We start from the raw sequence: 16,379 nt of genomic DNA on the forward strand, positions 1-16,379 counted from the left end.
GAAGGTCACGGTTAAAGCAGGCTCAGACATGGTAATTGGATGTCTCTATAGGCCCCCTGGCTCAGCAGCTGTTGTGGCTGAGCACCTGAAGGATAATTTGGAAAATATTTCGAGTAGATTTCCCGACCATGTTATAGTTCTGGGTGGAGATTTTAATTTGCTGGATATAGACTGGGAGACTCAAACGTTCATAACGGGTGGCAGGGACAAAGAATCCAGTGAAATTTTTTAAAGTGCTTTATCTGAAAACCACCTTGAGCACTTAAACAGAGAACCGACTCGTGGCGATAACATATTAGACCTTCTGGTGACAAATAGTCCCGAACTATTTGAAACAGTTAACGCAGAACAGGGAATCAGCGATCATAAAGCGGTTACGGCATCGATGACTTCAGCCGTAAATAGAAATTTTAAAAAAGGTAGGAAGATTTTTCTGTTTAGCAAAAGTGACTAAAAGCAGATTACAGAGTACCTGACGCCTCAACACAAAAGTTTTGTCTTAAGTACAGATAGTGTTGAGGATCAGTGGACAAAGTTCAAAATCATCGTACAATATGCGTTAGATGAGTATGTGCCAAGCAAGATCGTAAGAGATGTAAAAGAGCCACCGTGGTACAACAACCGAGTTAGAAAACTGCTGCGGAAGCATAGGGAACTTCACAGCAAACATAAACATAGCCAAAGCCTTGCAGACAAACAAAAATTACGCGAAGCGAAATGTAAAGTGAGGAGGGCTATGCGAGAGGCGTTCAATGAATTCGAAAGTAAAGTTCTATGTACTGACTTGGCAGAAAATCCTAAGAAATTTTGGTCTTATGTCAAAGCGGTAGGTGGATCAAAAAAAAGTGTCCAGACACCCTGTGACCAAAATGGTACTGAAACAGAGGATGACAGACTAAAGGCCGAAATACTAAATGTCTTTTTCCAAAGCTGTTTCACAGAGGAAGACTGCACTGTAGTTTCGTCTCTAGACTGTCACACAGATGACAAAATGGTAGATATCGAAATAGACGACAGAGGGATAGAGAAACAATTAAAATCGCTCAAAAGAGGAAAGGCCGCTGGTCCTGATGGGATAACAGTTCGATTTTACACAGAGTACGCGAAGGAACTTGCCCCCCTTCTTGCAGCGGTGTACCGTAGGTCTCTAGAGGAGCGTAGCGTTCCAAAGGATTGGAAAAGGACACAGGTCATCCCCGTTTTCAAGAAGGGACGTCGAACAGATGTGCAGAACTATAGACCTATATCTCTAACGTCGATCACTTGTAGAATTTTGGAACACGTATTATGTTCGAGTATAATGACTTTTCTGGAGACTAGAAATCTACTCTGTAGGAATCAGCATGGGTTTCGAAAAAGACGGTCGTGTGAAACCCAGCTCCTGCTATTCGTCCACAAGACTCAGAGGGCCATAGACACCGGTTCACAGGTAGTTGCCGTGTTTCTTGACTTCCGCAAGACGTTCGATACAGTTCCCCACAGTCGTTTAATGAACAAAGTAAGAGCATATGGACTATCAGACCAATTGTGTGATTGGATTGAGGAGTTCCTAGATAACAGAACGCAGCATGACATTCTCAATGGAGAGAAGTCTTCCGAAGTAAGAGTGATTTCAGGTGTGCCGCAGCGGAGTGTCATAGGACCGTTGCTATTCACAATATACATAAATGACTTGGTGGATGACATCGGAAGTTCACTGAGGCTTTTTGCAGATGATGCTGTGGTGTATCGAGAGGTTGTAACAATGGAAAATTGTACTGAAATGCAGGAGGATCTGCACCGAATTGACGCATGGTGCAGGGAGTGGCAATTGAATCTCAATGTAGATAAGTGTAATGTGCTGCGAATACATAGAAAGAAAGATCCTTTATCATTTAGCTACAATATAGCAGGTCAGAAACTGGAAGTAGTTAATTCCATAAATTATCTGGGAGTACGCATTAGGTGTGATTTAAAATGGAATGACGATATAAAGTTGATCGTCGGTAAAGCAGATGCCAGACTGAGATTCATTGGAAGAATCCTAAGGAAATGCAATCCGAAAACAAAGGAAGTAGGTTACAAAATGGTTCAAATGGCTCTGAGCACTATGGGACTTAACATCTTAGGTCATCAGTCCCCTAGAACAGATCTACTTAAACCTAACTAACCTAAGCACATCACACACATCCATGCCCGAGGCAGGATTCGAACCTGCAACCGTAGCAGTCCCGCGGTTCCGGACTGCAGCGCCTAGAACCGCGAAAGTAGGTTACAGTACGCTTGTTCGCCCACTGCTTGAATACTGCTCAGCAGTGTGGGATCCGTACCAGATAGGGTTGATAGAAGAAATAAGATCCAACGGAGAGCAGCGCGCTTCGTTACAGGATCATTTAGTAATCGCGAAAGCGTTACGGAGATGATAGATAAACTCCAGTGGAAGACTCTGCAGGAGAGACGCTCAGTAGCTCGGTACGGGCTTTGTTAAAGTTTCGAGAGCATACCTTCACCGAAGAGTCAAGCAGTATATTGCTCCCTCCTACGTATATCTCGCGAAGAGACCATGAGGATAAAATCAGAGAGATTAGAGCCCACACAGAAGCATACCGACAATCCTTCTTTCCACGAACAATACGAGACTGGAATAGAAGGGAGAACCGATAGAGGTACTCAGGGTACCCTCCGCCACACACCGTCAGGTGGCTTGCGGAGTATGGATGTAGATGTAGATGTAGAGTTGTTTGAATCTGAATTGAGGATACAAATCTTTTGCCTGACCAGAAATCGAAACCGGTACATACGGCCATTGGTTTTGTTGAATCCTGCCTAGTCTTCGAATATACTGTGTCTAGCAAAACTGCTTTCTCGGATCACTAGACAACATTCAGAGTAATCGGATTTTATTACAAAATGGAAAATATTACAATACCTAACTTCGAGAATATAAAATAGTCCAAGATGTTAGAAATTCTGAGAAAAATAGGAGAAAGTTATAGGGAGAGACGGATAATATACAATATGCACAAGAGACAAGAGGGAACAATAAGAGTGGATGACCAAGAACGAAGTGCTCGGATTAAAAAAGGTGTACGACGGGAGGTGTAATCATTCGCCCGTACTGTTCAGTCTGTACTTCGAATACGCAATGATGCAAATAAAATAATGGTCCAAGAGTTGGACTAAAAAAAAGGAGAAAAGATATCAATGATACGATTGGCTGATGGCATTGATATCCTGAATGAAAGAGAGGAACAATTACATGATCTGCTGAATGGAATGAACAGCCTAATGAGTATAGAATATGAATTGTGAGTAAATCGAACAAACACGAAAGTAATGAAAAGCAGCCGAAATGACAACAGCGAGAAACTTAACATCTGAACTGACAGTCACGAAGTAGATGAGCTCAAGCAAATCTACTATCTAGGCAGCAAAATATGAAATGACGGATGTAGCAAGGAAGACGTCACGAGCAGACTAGCACTGGCAAAAAGGGCATTCCTGGCCACGAAAAGTCTACTAGCACCAAACATAAGCCTTAATTTGAGGAACAATCTTCTGAGAATGTACGCTTGGAGCACAGAATTGTATCGTAGTGAAACATGCAGTGTGGGAAAACAAAGAACAAAAGAGAGTCGAAGCATTCGAGGTGTGGTGCGACAGACGAATGTTGAAAATTTGGTGGACTGATAAGGTAAGGAATAAGGAGGTTTTGCGCAGAATCGGTGAGGAAAAGAATATGTGGAAAATACTGACAAGGAGAAAGGATAGGAAGATGTTTAAGCCTCTAAGCCAGGGCTATAAAAATATGCTGCCATTATTTGATACTCGCAAACTCACTCATCAGAAGTTGAAAGTGTGGTATCGATAGCAACGACACCACGGCATAGTTTCAAAGGTTGGCACTGTGCAGCTCTACGAGCTCCGCTACAGATTCAGCCAATTTGATCAGGTGCAGCAAGCCAGGACACTTCGCTTCAGCATCGCACCTACGTACAAAGTTATGTAATCGTTTATCGCCTTGTTTTTGCACCAGTAAACCACGATCTTGCAGTACCGACTTGTATTACCTTTTCCCGTTCCTACCCACGCGCCGCCTCCCAGGCGGGATACAAAAATGAGGTTATTCCCCCTTGACCTAGGATCATGAAATTCGGCAAGAAGCAAGGCCGCGTAGCACAAGTAAAGGAAAAAAGGATCCTGAAATTGTTAATTTGCAATGATATCTCATAAAATAATTTTTTGCGATAAGGAACTTACACTGCATTGGTAATCCGTCAAAAATCTCAGGAACTACTGCAGGAATTTTTATCTGGTTTTCAGTACTAGGTGGATTCACAAGGAACCTTTGTGTATATAATTTACAAATATTTCTTGGCAACTGGCTGAGCTACAATGGAGTGAAGACGTCCGCTTTTGTGAAAACGATGCGTCGCCACAGGTCACAGTGGAAAGTTCGTATGGGACCAAACTGCTGAGGTCATCGGTCCCTAGGGTTACACTCGACTTAAACTAACTTATGCTAAGGACAACACACACACCTATGCCCGAGGGAGGACTCGAACCCCCGACGGGGAGGGGGAAGGCGCGCGAACTGTGGCAAGGTGCCTGATGCCTGAGACAGCGCGGATACCCCTCTCGTCTAATGCCGCGCCATCTAGCGAAGATATGCGTAAGGCCACCCAACTTCCGCATCTGTAATGTTCCAAGGCCAAGTAATACTCGTAACTGATGCACGATTGCACTTCCACCGTTTTTATGAGATTTCAGTATTCCATTAAATGTGCATTGAAACGTTCCACAGGACAATTCGACATTTGCGCAACAACAATATTCTTATGGCTGGATGTACCACTTTCTTCGCTCGACACTTAAGTCAAATCGTACAGTAATCGGAAAAGGGACGAGAGCAGGCGAAATCAAAACATTTGCAGCTGCAAAATTACAGAGAATGTTAATATGGCTCTAATATTATTAAAATAGGTGAAAAATTACAATACCGAATCCGAAATAACACAAAAAATTCAAACTTAAAACGGAAATTTAATGCTTTGTCGAATGTCTTGGAACACCTTGGACAGTTATCTTGCCAGTATCGATATCGATAACAGAGAAGAACTGTCGAGATTCTCGATTCTCGGATGGATGAAGTGTTTCATCGGATCACGCGTCCTACTTGCACTTAGCGGTTTTAATTTCATCATATTGTTGATTCTTATGTGATTTGCATCCTCTACATAGAGATCAAGGTTTTCAGATTGACTGAAGTCAAGTTTGTCAACAGTGTACAGCCATTTATGACGACTCGTGACATCAAGACTATGCAGCAGTTCGCCGCTATTTCTTTTTTTCCCTTGAATTACGATCCAATTTTATACCATTCCGCTTTTCAATAATAATAATAATATTAATAATAATTTTAACTCTTATATTATCTTCTATTTTATTTCAAGTTGTTGTCATTCATGAAGGCTCACCTGAATGTTTCTGTTGTATGTCATTTATTATAGGTTCGACTGCTATAATATGACTACATTCGGTCATACTCATGAATATTTTAGCCTGCTATGGTTGGAAACTCATTATTTCACAATTTACATTTTATTTTATTTTCTGGTCTACATCAGTTTTACGTTTACACTGTGCTACATCAGGTACGGTTGCAAATATGTCTTCTTTTTTTCATTATTAACTAACCACTATCTCTGTTACGTTGTTCTCCATGGTACCGTGCAACGCACATTTCATTCTATGTCAATTTTATCTAGTGTCGTTATGAACTTCTTCTCTGTTTAAATACCATAAAGATATCTCTGTCAAGTTGTCCACGATATTCTCACATGTAGTTCGTTGCTGTGTATAGTTTTTTTGTATAGTTGTTATTTGACGTCATTTCTCTGGTCAATGCTAGCGCCACCTGCCAGCCTTCTTCTATTTCTTAAATAGCTTAATCGCCTCAGTTAAACTGGCATTGGTTCTCTTCGAACAGACAACGACACTCTCATATATGCCTATACAAAACGAAATTTATCTTATATTCAATGTCCTCACTTTCGTGAGCCTTGAACTAAAGTTTGATTTAAATGTAATAGATTCATATGGATCACTAATACGCATATTTAATATGTATGTATTTGCTATCGTTAATTCCTTTGTACGCTTTGTCCCACAACTTCTGTCTCATGATGCAATTTTGGAACTCGTAATGCTTAATGAAGGATTTGCGATCAAGATCTTTCTATGTCTCAGAATTGTGCCAATTGCCAGTTTGTTACCCAGGTACTTGTTCTAGATATCAAAATTACGATAAACGTCATGACTTGGAACGCTCAACAGGACAAACGTCGCACATTAGTATACAAATAAATTAAAGATAATATTTACACCGATTCATGCTGCGGACGGGGCACCACCTTGGCGAAGATATGGACTGTAAATGGGGAAATCCATTGAGATAAATGACTTTGAAAAGGGAAGATTATTATTACGCGGACCCTGTGAACGAGTGTCTGGTAAACGGCGAAGCTGGTTGAATGTTGAGGTGCTATTGTCGTGAGGATCTGCGGAAAGAGACAGAAGCACAGCGAAACTACCACTAGGCGCTAAATGTTTGGGCATCCCAGACTTTTTACAGAACGTGGCGTTAGAAAGCTTGTCTGCTCAGTAAAGTACAGTAGACGGTAATCCGTGGCATCTCTACCGAAGGAGCACAATGCTGGTGCACGCACAAGTGTTTCGGAGCACATCGTTGGTCGTACGTTGTTGAACATGGAGCTTCCCAATGACCAACCCTATTCTACACTAGGTCAATGGTCGTTTCCACAAACGCCGTCACCGAGATGAACGGCAGCTTGAAACGTGCAGCGCGCTATTGGCGCAGGCTTGGGGAGCATTGTTCTGCCATGGGAGACATGCGCTTGCATGGGACCTGTGTTAGTGGTTGGAGACATGCTGACAGCTGCGAACCATCACATCCCTTCATGCTTGATGTCTTCCCAGACGGCAATGTCATCTTTCAGCAGTATAAATGTCCGTAACTCGGAACCAAAACCGGCTACAGGGGTTTGAGGAGCATTGTAGAGGACTCAGGTTGACCAAATACGCTTGAAGCATATCCTGTGGAAGCCATCTGGGTCACAATCGGGCGCCATGGCCACGTACGCAAATCAGCGGTCCGTTATTTACGCGAATTACATGACCTGTGCGTAGGCATCTGTTGCAACGTACCTCCACACACCTATCAACAAACTGTCGCATCCCTAGGCCTCTGTTGCAACGTACCTCCACACACCTATCAACAAACTGTCGCATCCCTAGGCATCTGTTGCAACGTACCTCCACACACCTATCAACAAACTGTCGCATCCCTAGGCATCTGTTGCAACGTACCTCCACACACCTATCAACAAACTGTCGCATCCCTAGGCATCTGTTGCAACGTACCTCCACACACCTATCAACAAACTGTCGCATCCCTAGGCATCTGTTGCAACGTACCTTCACACACCTATCAACAAACTGTCGCATCCCTAAGAATCTGTTGCAACGTACCTCCACACACCTATCAACAAACTGTCGCATCCCTGACTCGCAGTATCAGTGATGTATTTCGTTCCAAAGAAGAACAAACAAGATACACTACTGCCCATTAAAATTGCTACACCACGAAGATGACGTGCTACAGACGCGAAATTTAACCGACAGGAAGAGGATGCTGTGATATGCAAATGATTAGCTTTCCAGAGCATTCACACAAGGTTGGCGCCGGTGGAGACACTTACAACGTGCTGACATGAGGAAAGATTCCGACCGATTTCTCATATACAAACAGCAGTTGACAGGCGTTGCCTGGTGAAACGTTGTTGTGATGCCTCGTGTAAGGAGGAGAAATGCGTACCGTCACGTTTCAGACTTTGATAAAGGTCGGATTGTAGCATGTCGCGATTGCGGTTTACCGTATCGTGACATTGCTGCTCGAATTGGTCGAGATCCAATGACTGTTAGCAATATATGGAATCGGTGGGTTCAGGAGGGTAATACGGAACGCCGTGCTGGATCCCAACGGCCTCGTACCAATAGCAGTCTAGATGACAGGCATCTTATCCGCATGGCTGTAACGGAACGTGCAGCCACGTCTCGATCCCCGAGTCATCAAATGGGGACGTTTGCAAGACAACAACCATCTGCACGAACAGTTCGACGTCGTTTGCAGCAACATGGACTATTAGCTCGGAGACCATGGCCGCGGTTACCCTTGACGCTGTGTAACGACAACTGTACATATAATAATTTTTTTCTTTATGAATTTCGATAAATTAGTGTGAACAATGTTTGATTTCATTTATTTCTCTTTTCGTGTCGTGTTGAAGAAACAGTGAGCAACTTTTGAAATGAATATTATCATTTATGTTGGATTTCAAATAATGTGGTAATCAAAGAGAAGTGTACTATTGTTAAAACTATTGTAAGATGTGAAAATTGTAATTTAAACACTTGGTCCATACGTAGGTAATGCAGTAGGATATGTGTAGTAGAAAACCTGTGGTGAATACCCTACCTGAAGGGGAGCGGGAAAAGGTGGAGGCAGGCGAGTGCGGGATAACGCACACTGGGCGCGGTTCGGCACAACGGGCTCAAGTCAGTCGGAGGCGAGCAACAGTAATAGTCGGAGTGGTGAATTGGTCAGAGGAACACGTACTGTACCGAGGCGGCTACCCAGGAAAAGTGGATTCCATTGAGCCTCGGATGCACCGATTCCGACGACTGATTGGCATGGCTATATTCTGAGGCACAAAGTTGGAAAGATTACGACGCTAAGAAGATGGAAAGTGCCAATATAGTGTGAGCCTTAGCCGTGCTTGTGTGTGTGCCGTGCTGCCCGCTATCTCGCTGCCCGCCAACCGCCGCACCGACTTGCACAGGTCAAACATTTATTTCATCTTTAGAAGTGTATCTGTGTGGACCGGTGTCGAAAATGTTTCTAATTGTTCAATAATAACGTGACTTTTACCAGAATTGCTTTAACCATGACTTATCCTGATCACTGACCTGGACAGGATCCTTACCTCGTATTGTGCAACACGAGTACCCTGAACTGAAAGATTAAAACTAGTGTTAATAAGAATTATCAGTAAACAAACTTATGCTATAAAGAAATTTAAAGTTCTATGTGTTATTGCAAATGTTGGTAAAGAGCAAAAGTATGACTAACTTGGAAGAGATTTTTTGAATTGAGTTAGCGATGTTATTTAATTACTCTGAGACAGAAATAATGACAGTTAAATTATTCAGAAGTAAGACAAAAGAGTAGTTATCCATAGATTGATAATTTTGAGTGTTAATTTGCCTTTTAGTACTTAACAGTTTCAGTATAACGACCATAACAGTTTCAGGCCCCCCCCCCCCCCCTTTCTCTTGCCCATTCTTTCAAACATTGAAATGTGTTGATCAGATTTGACCAGTAAAGTTAAGTTCTATATTAATCCTAAGTGTATTAGTGTTGTTTTCCAATTTTAATAGTGACATTGTATGTGTGCTTTCAAAACGGCTTATCTTAGGACAATCTATGCCCGATTTCAGTCTGATCAATATACAAAATGCAGTTCGTAGTAATCACTGATGTGTGGTGTTGTGTGAATTTAGCTCGTCCAAATTAGTACAAAAAGAGAAATCTTTAGTTCAGTGGATTTTTCTGGCGCCAAACTTTGCCGTATAACGCATCTTTACTACGTGTTACTATGCTTGTACATGCACCCACTTGTACAAGGAAAAACTCACTCATTGCCTAAGTAGGCTGGCGACCGAATCATTAATTATAGGTAGCATCTACTGTGTGTACTTCTTGTCCATGCGAAAGAGTAATTATACTTTACATTTGCTTGATGCATCACTGTAGTTATTGGCTGAATACAAGTCCGATCTTGCTTCCATTAGGTACACGCGGTCAACTTATGTACTAAAATCTTTGTTTATAAGGTGAAGCCCGTGAACTTATTACAGTACAGGCGTTATAGAGCTAACGTACGTCCGAGTGGGGCGGGAGCGTTACAAGTGGCGACCGTGACAGGACATCCAGTTGTTATTGATTACAAATTAACGTGAAGATCGAACAGTGGATGTTCAGTGGCACGAATAGCAATAAAAGACAGTAAAATAAACTGCAGTGGGAGTCAAGTATAATAGTGTGGTGTAGTTGACATTCAATATGGACAGAAACGTAGGCAGGGTAGATGCGCCAAGCGAAATGGAGAATGCGGCTGGCAGTAGCAGGAGTTTACGCGGCCAGATAACAGATGGCGTTAGTGGAAGACAATTGGCGTACATACAGTACCATGAACACGTCAACGAACAGATTGAAATGTCGAGATCGTCTCGAACACAGCAAGGGACAAAACAGGAAGTAGAGGGTGACTTGGTAGATGATAGTGGGTACGTGAACGAATCCACTGACATGTTTGATTCACCACAGATAAAGAAAGAACCGAAAGAAACTTCTGAAGTAGAATCGGAACACATCGATCCTGTAGAACAAAACAGTATAAAAATTTTAAGTATGAACGACTTATTTGAACAATTAACCAAACAAATTGCAGGACAGAATGAGCAGCTTAAAACACATGTTGACGAGCAACTCAAAACACAAAATGAGCAACTTCAAAAACAAGTCGGCAATCAGGTTAATCAGCTTAAAACGCACGTTGACGAGCAACTCAAAACACACGTGGATCGAATTGAAGCACAGGTTGAAGGACAGGGAATTAAAATTAGTAAACAAATAGAACAGGTAGAACAAAAAGTGGGTAATTTAAATTCTGTGGTAAATACTCTGAAACTTGAAGTTGATGCCATTAACAAGAATATGGATACTATGCAGGGGGAAATTGTTAACATTAACAGTAGGTTCGATGTTGAAATTCTCAACATCCAAGAGAAATTAGAGCCCCTGGTGGAAACAAAAGAAGACGAAAAAGTTTTCGGTCCCAAATCTGAGATCGTAAACGAATGTCAACACGGAATTTCACAGTTGAAAAGGGCAGTTTCAGACACTGAAAAAGATTTAGGCGAGAGAGTTACCGAATGTGAACAAAATTCTTCGAAAATTCAAGGCAAAATTTTTGACCTTGAGAATAAAATTAAAGACAGGCCTGGTGTTGTCTGTAATGGCACACCGATTACGAAGCTGTTAGAAGGCGAGGAACGCTTTGATCCCGCCAAGAAACACAACGGATGGCATCCGTTAGATTTCATCAAAAATTGCGAGAGAATATTTCCTGAACACTTGTCTAATCAGGAAAAGATAAACGTTGTAATTAGCGCCTTAGCAGGTGACGCTAAGCGCTGGGGAATTAATTTGGACACCGAACGAATGACGTTCGAAGAATTTAGGCAAAGATTTGCGGAAGAATATTGGTCTGAACAAAAGCAGGACCATTTATGGCGGGAGTTCATCATGGCCAAACAGAATGATAACAGGGGCAGAAATTCTTTGAAAGATTTCTGTGAGTACTGGTACCGGAAATTGACGCATTTAAGAGGCAGAAGATCAGATTCAGAAATTATCTGGGAGTTATATAAAAACCTCCCAGAAGATTCAAAGAGGTATGTAGGAAGCAATCATCGTAGCTTCCAAGCATTTCTGGAAAGGGTCGAAGACGAAGACCATTGCCGCGAAAGTCGTGCCAATTATCGAAATTTTGGTAACCGTAATAACCAAAACAATGACGAAAGAAATGACGGCGAAGGATTTCGCGTCAATATGTTACAAAGAGGTAGAGGCAGAGGTAGAGGAAGAGGAAATTATTCAGGTCGCGGTAGAGGGTATACCGCGCAAAGTAATAACGACGCGGGAAACTACACTCCTGGAAATGGAAAAAAGAACACATTGACACCGGTGTGTCAGACCCACCATACTTGCTCCGGACACTGCGAGAGGGCTGTACAAGCAATGATCACACGCACGGCACAGCGGACACACCAGGAACCGCGGTGTTGGCCGTCGAATGGCGCTAGCTGCGCAGCATTTGTGCACCGCCGCCGTCAGTGTCAGCCAGTTTGCCGTGGCATACGGAGCTCCATCGCAGTCTTTAACACTGGTAGCATGCCGCGACAGCGTGGACGTGAACCGTATGTGCAGTTGACGGACTTTGAGCGAGGGCGTATAGTGGGCAAGCGGGAGGCCGGGTGGACGTACCGCCGAATTGCTCAACACGTGGGGCGTGAGGTCTCCACAGTACATTGATGTTGTCGCCAGTGGTCGGCGGAAGGTGCACGTGCCCGTCGACCTGGGACCGGACCGCAGCGACGCACGGATGCACGCCAAGACCGTAGGATCCTACGCAGTGCCGTAGGGGACCGCTCCGCCACTTCCCAGCAAATTAGGGACACTGTTGCTCCTGGGGTATCGGCGAGGACCATTCGCAACCGTCTCCATGAAGCTGGGCTACGGTCCCGCACACCGTTAGGCCGTCTTCCGCTCACGCCCCAACATCGTGCAGCCCGCCTCCAGTGGTGTCGCGACAGGCGTGAATGGAGGGACGAATGGAGACGTGTCGTCTTCAGCGATGAGAGTCGCTTCTGCCTTGGCGCCAATGATGGTCGTATGCGTGTTCGGCGCCGTGCAGGTGAGCGCCACAATCAGGACTGCATACGACCGAGGCACACAGGGCCAACACCCGGCATCATGGTGTGGGGAGCGATCTCCTACACTGGCCGTACACCACTGGTGATCGTCGAGGGGACACTGAATAGTGCACGGTACATCCAAATCGTCATCGAACCCATCGTTCTACCATTCCTAGACCGGCAATGGAACTTGCTGTTCCAACAGGACAATGCACGTCCGCATGTGTCCCGTGCCACCCAACGTGCTCTAGAAGGTGTAAGTCAACTACCCTGGCCAGCAAGATCTCCGGATCTGTCCCCCATTGAGCATGTTTGGGACTGGATGAAGCGTCGTCTCACACGGTCTGCACGTCCAGCACGAACGCTGGTCCAACTGAGGCGCCAGGTGGAAATGGCATGGCAAGCCGTTCCACAGGACTACATGCAGCATCCCTACGGTCGTCTCCATGGGAGAATAGCAGCCTGCATTGCTGCGAAAGGTGGATATACACTGTACTAGTGCCGACATTGTGCATGCTCTGTTGCCTGTGTCTATGTGCCTGTGGTTCTGTCAGTGTGATCATGTGATGTATCTGACCCCAGGAATGTGTCAATAAAGTTTCCCCTTCCTGGGACAATGAATTCACGGTGTTCTTATTTCAATTTCCAGGAGTGTAATTTCCGCGAACGTTGCGGGCCAAACGGAAGCGGACAATACATACCGGCCCCGATTTGAGAAAAGATACCGGACCGACCGTAATGTAATGAGACAGGCTAGGGACAGGCACGGAACGCCGCGACGTGTTGTGGCGAAACAAGTGTCAGCTGCGAGCCAGAATGAGTCATTTCAGCCGCACAGAACGCTACATGTTAACAGGCGAGTGGAGCATCAGAGGGCAACGGCCCAGCGTAGCAGAACATCTGTTAGGAAAGAAGCCGCTAGAAATACAGCAGCAGTAGATACGAACATAGCCGTCAGGGCTAATGATAATTTTACTAGTGATAATTCCGTGGCAAAGGAAACGATAAAGGAAACTGTGAATACACAGAGAGGTGCGGTTAGCAGTGTTTGCAATGAGAGAAAAGGCGAGGATGAATTAGCAGAAGTAACTCATTGGCGTGTGCAGATCGACGATCTGTACAAGGGCCTAAAGCAATGTGAGTGGGAGGATTTTAAGAAGGAGTGTGAGGCAAAGAAATTAGTTGGTGAAAAAGGAGATAGTAGGGACGTCGATAAGGTGACGTGGCCCGAATTGGAAGAGGAGAGAATAAATAGCGCCGCGCAAAGTACGCGTGCCGCCAATATGACGCAGATTAAGGGTAGGAAGGATTTGGAGGATGAAATCCTCAGCATTGACGAAGAAATAACTTCTGCTAACAGCCCGCCAATAGTACAAGCTGCGACCGAGAGGCACCGTGGAGAAGGGGCAGATGATTATCTGAAAGTAATCAAAGTCCACGAGGATTACACCGAATATGAAGTCACAGTGGAAGTGAATAAAGCTGAGGATGAGGCCGTATTGCCAAAAGAGGAGATTGAGTTAGAATCCAAGCCTGACGACAATACAGAGGAGGAACTTAGTGCCTGTCTCAGAAAAGCTTTTATGTTGGAACCTGAAAGCGATCCGGAATGGTCGGATTCCGACGATAGTTCGGATGATGGAAGATACGCAAATACAGACGAAAATGAATGTACTAACTTTACCTATTGTTCAAAAGTAGCGTACTTAAGTGAATTTGATGGTGAGGAAGAGAGTAATGATGACTCTAGTGACGATGAATTTGCAGGTGTAAACGAAAATGAATATACTTTTACTGAAAGAGGGTATGAGAAAATTAGTGACATTTTTCCAAAGGAAGATACAGAAAGTAGAACGGGGCCAAAACGGAATGAATTCTTCAGTAATGTAAAACAGGGGCATAATTTGCAGGAACCTCCAGATGATACTATACTGGGGCACGCCTTAATAAATGTTTTGAAGGAGTGTGAATTACAGGAACAAAAAGAACCACCTGATTAAATGATAGAACAGGGAATGTTGTACCTTGCTAAAGACTTCGAAATTTCAAAACCTAAAAAGCCACCTGATGAAACGAAACGTTGGCGAGATCTGAATGGCTTAGTGAAAGATGTAGAAAATGGGAGGCCTAAAAAGCCACCAGACTTAAGTGACTGTTTTATGAACCAAAATATGAAGGACTGCCAAAGGGCAGGATACTGTGTTTGTATATATTATTAGTATTATGTATGACTTTATTATTACTGTATCTCAGTGTTACCTGAAAGTGAATTATTGTTTAGTTGATTTAGAATCTGGGGCAGATTTATATCGGATTTTGAGAACGTCATGAACACATTAGATCATGAAACTACAGGATTCCCACCGGAAGAAATTTTGTTAGGCAGAAGTAGTACAAGTTTAATTGAAGAAAAACTAGAGTTCCCACCTTGTACAAGTTTGGGATTGGATCAAAAGAAAGAATTGGTGACAAAAAGGGCAAAACAAAAAGCTGAATCTAGATCTAAAAGACACAATAAAAATTTAAAAGTTTCAAAATTTAAAATTTGAGATTATGTTCTTTTAAAAACCCACGAAAAGTCTAGTGAACTAAACCATGAAATTTCTAAATTTAAATATATTTATAATGGACCATATATAATACAGAATATTCCACACAACAATGCTTACTACCTGATCTACCCAAAATCCAAAAGACCTTTAGGTGTAAGAAATATTGTGGACCTGAAACTGTATGTTCCTAGGAATGAGTGATATAAGGATAATCAGAAAGCGACTTGCAGTAAATGTGATGTATCTTATGCTGAACCCAAGTTATTCTAAATATAACTAATCTTTGTGAATGTCTGTATACCCCTGAAAGTGTGCTAATGTAGTTATGTGAGTTTCAGATTCCCAATTGTACTGTAACTATAAAAATGTATGGAGGAAGGGACTGAAATAAAAGGATAAATGCTACCAGCCTGATAAAAGATGGAACTGCCAAAAATGAAAATGGGCAGTGTATGAACCATAATATGAAGGACTGCCAAATACCAATGAGGGCGGCCGTGCGGTTAAAGGCGCTGCAGTCTGGAACCGCAAGACCGCTACGGTCGCAGGTTCGAATCCTGCCTCGGGCATGGATGTTTGTGATGTCCTTAGGTTAGTTAGGTTTAACTAGTTCTAAGTTCTAGGGGACTAATGACCTCAGCAGTTGAGTCCCATAGTGCTCAGAGCCATTTGACCAATGAGGGCAGATAAATAGTCGATGGAAAATTATAAATGTGATCCAGGAGATGTGACAATATGAAGTGAAAAGGACTGCCCAAATCCGCATAATAGGCAGCAAATATGTGTAGTTAATTTTCTGAATATATGTGTGTGTATTTTAAACATAGCTGCGCTACAGCAACAGTTCCACGTCATAAGAATAAATAACAGCCAACCAGTTGCGAAAGATAAAGTAATCTTTACCTAGGTTTCAATAGTTATAAAACTATCTTCTTCAGAAGATGGCAGTGTTAAATTGACATGGAGTATTATATCTTAGTCGTTTTTACAACCATCTACGTAACTCAGTTATATATATTAACTGAGTTACGTAGATGGTTGTAAAAACGACTAAGATATAATACTCCATGTCAGTTTAACACTGCCATCTTCTGAAGAAGATAGTTTTATAACTATTGAAACCTAGGTAAAGATTACTTTATCTTTCGCAACTGGTTGGCTGTTATTTATTCTTATGATATGTGTGTGTGTTTTGTTTAGTAAGTAAGGAAATGGACTGCTGTTCAG

Source organism: Schistocerca nitens, chromosome 7, assembly GCF_023898315.1.
Source record: "Schistocerca nitens isolate TAMUIC-IGC-003100 chromosome 7, iqSchNite1.1, whole genome shotgun sequence".
Classification (NCBI taxonomy): Eukaryota; Metazoa; Arthropoda; class Insecta; order Orthoptera; family Acrididae; genus Schistocerca; species Schistocerca nitens.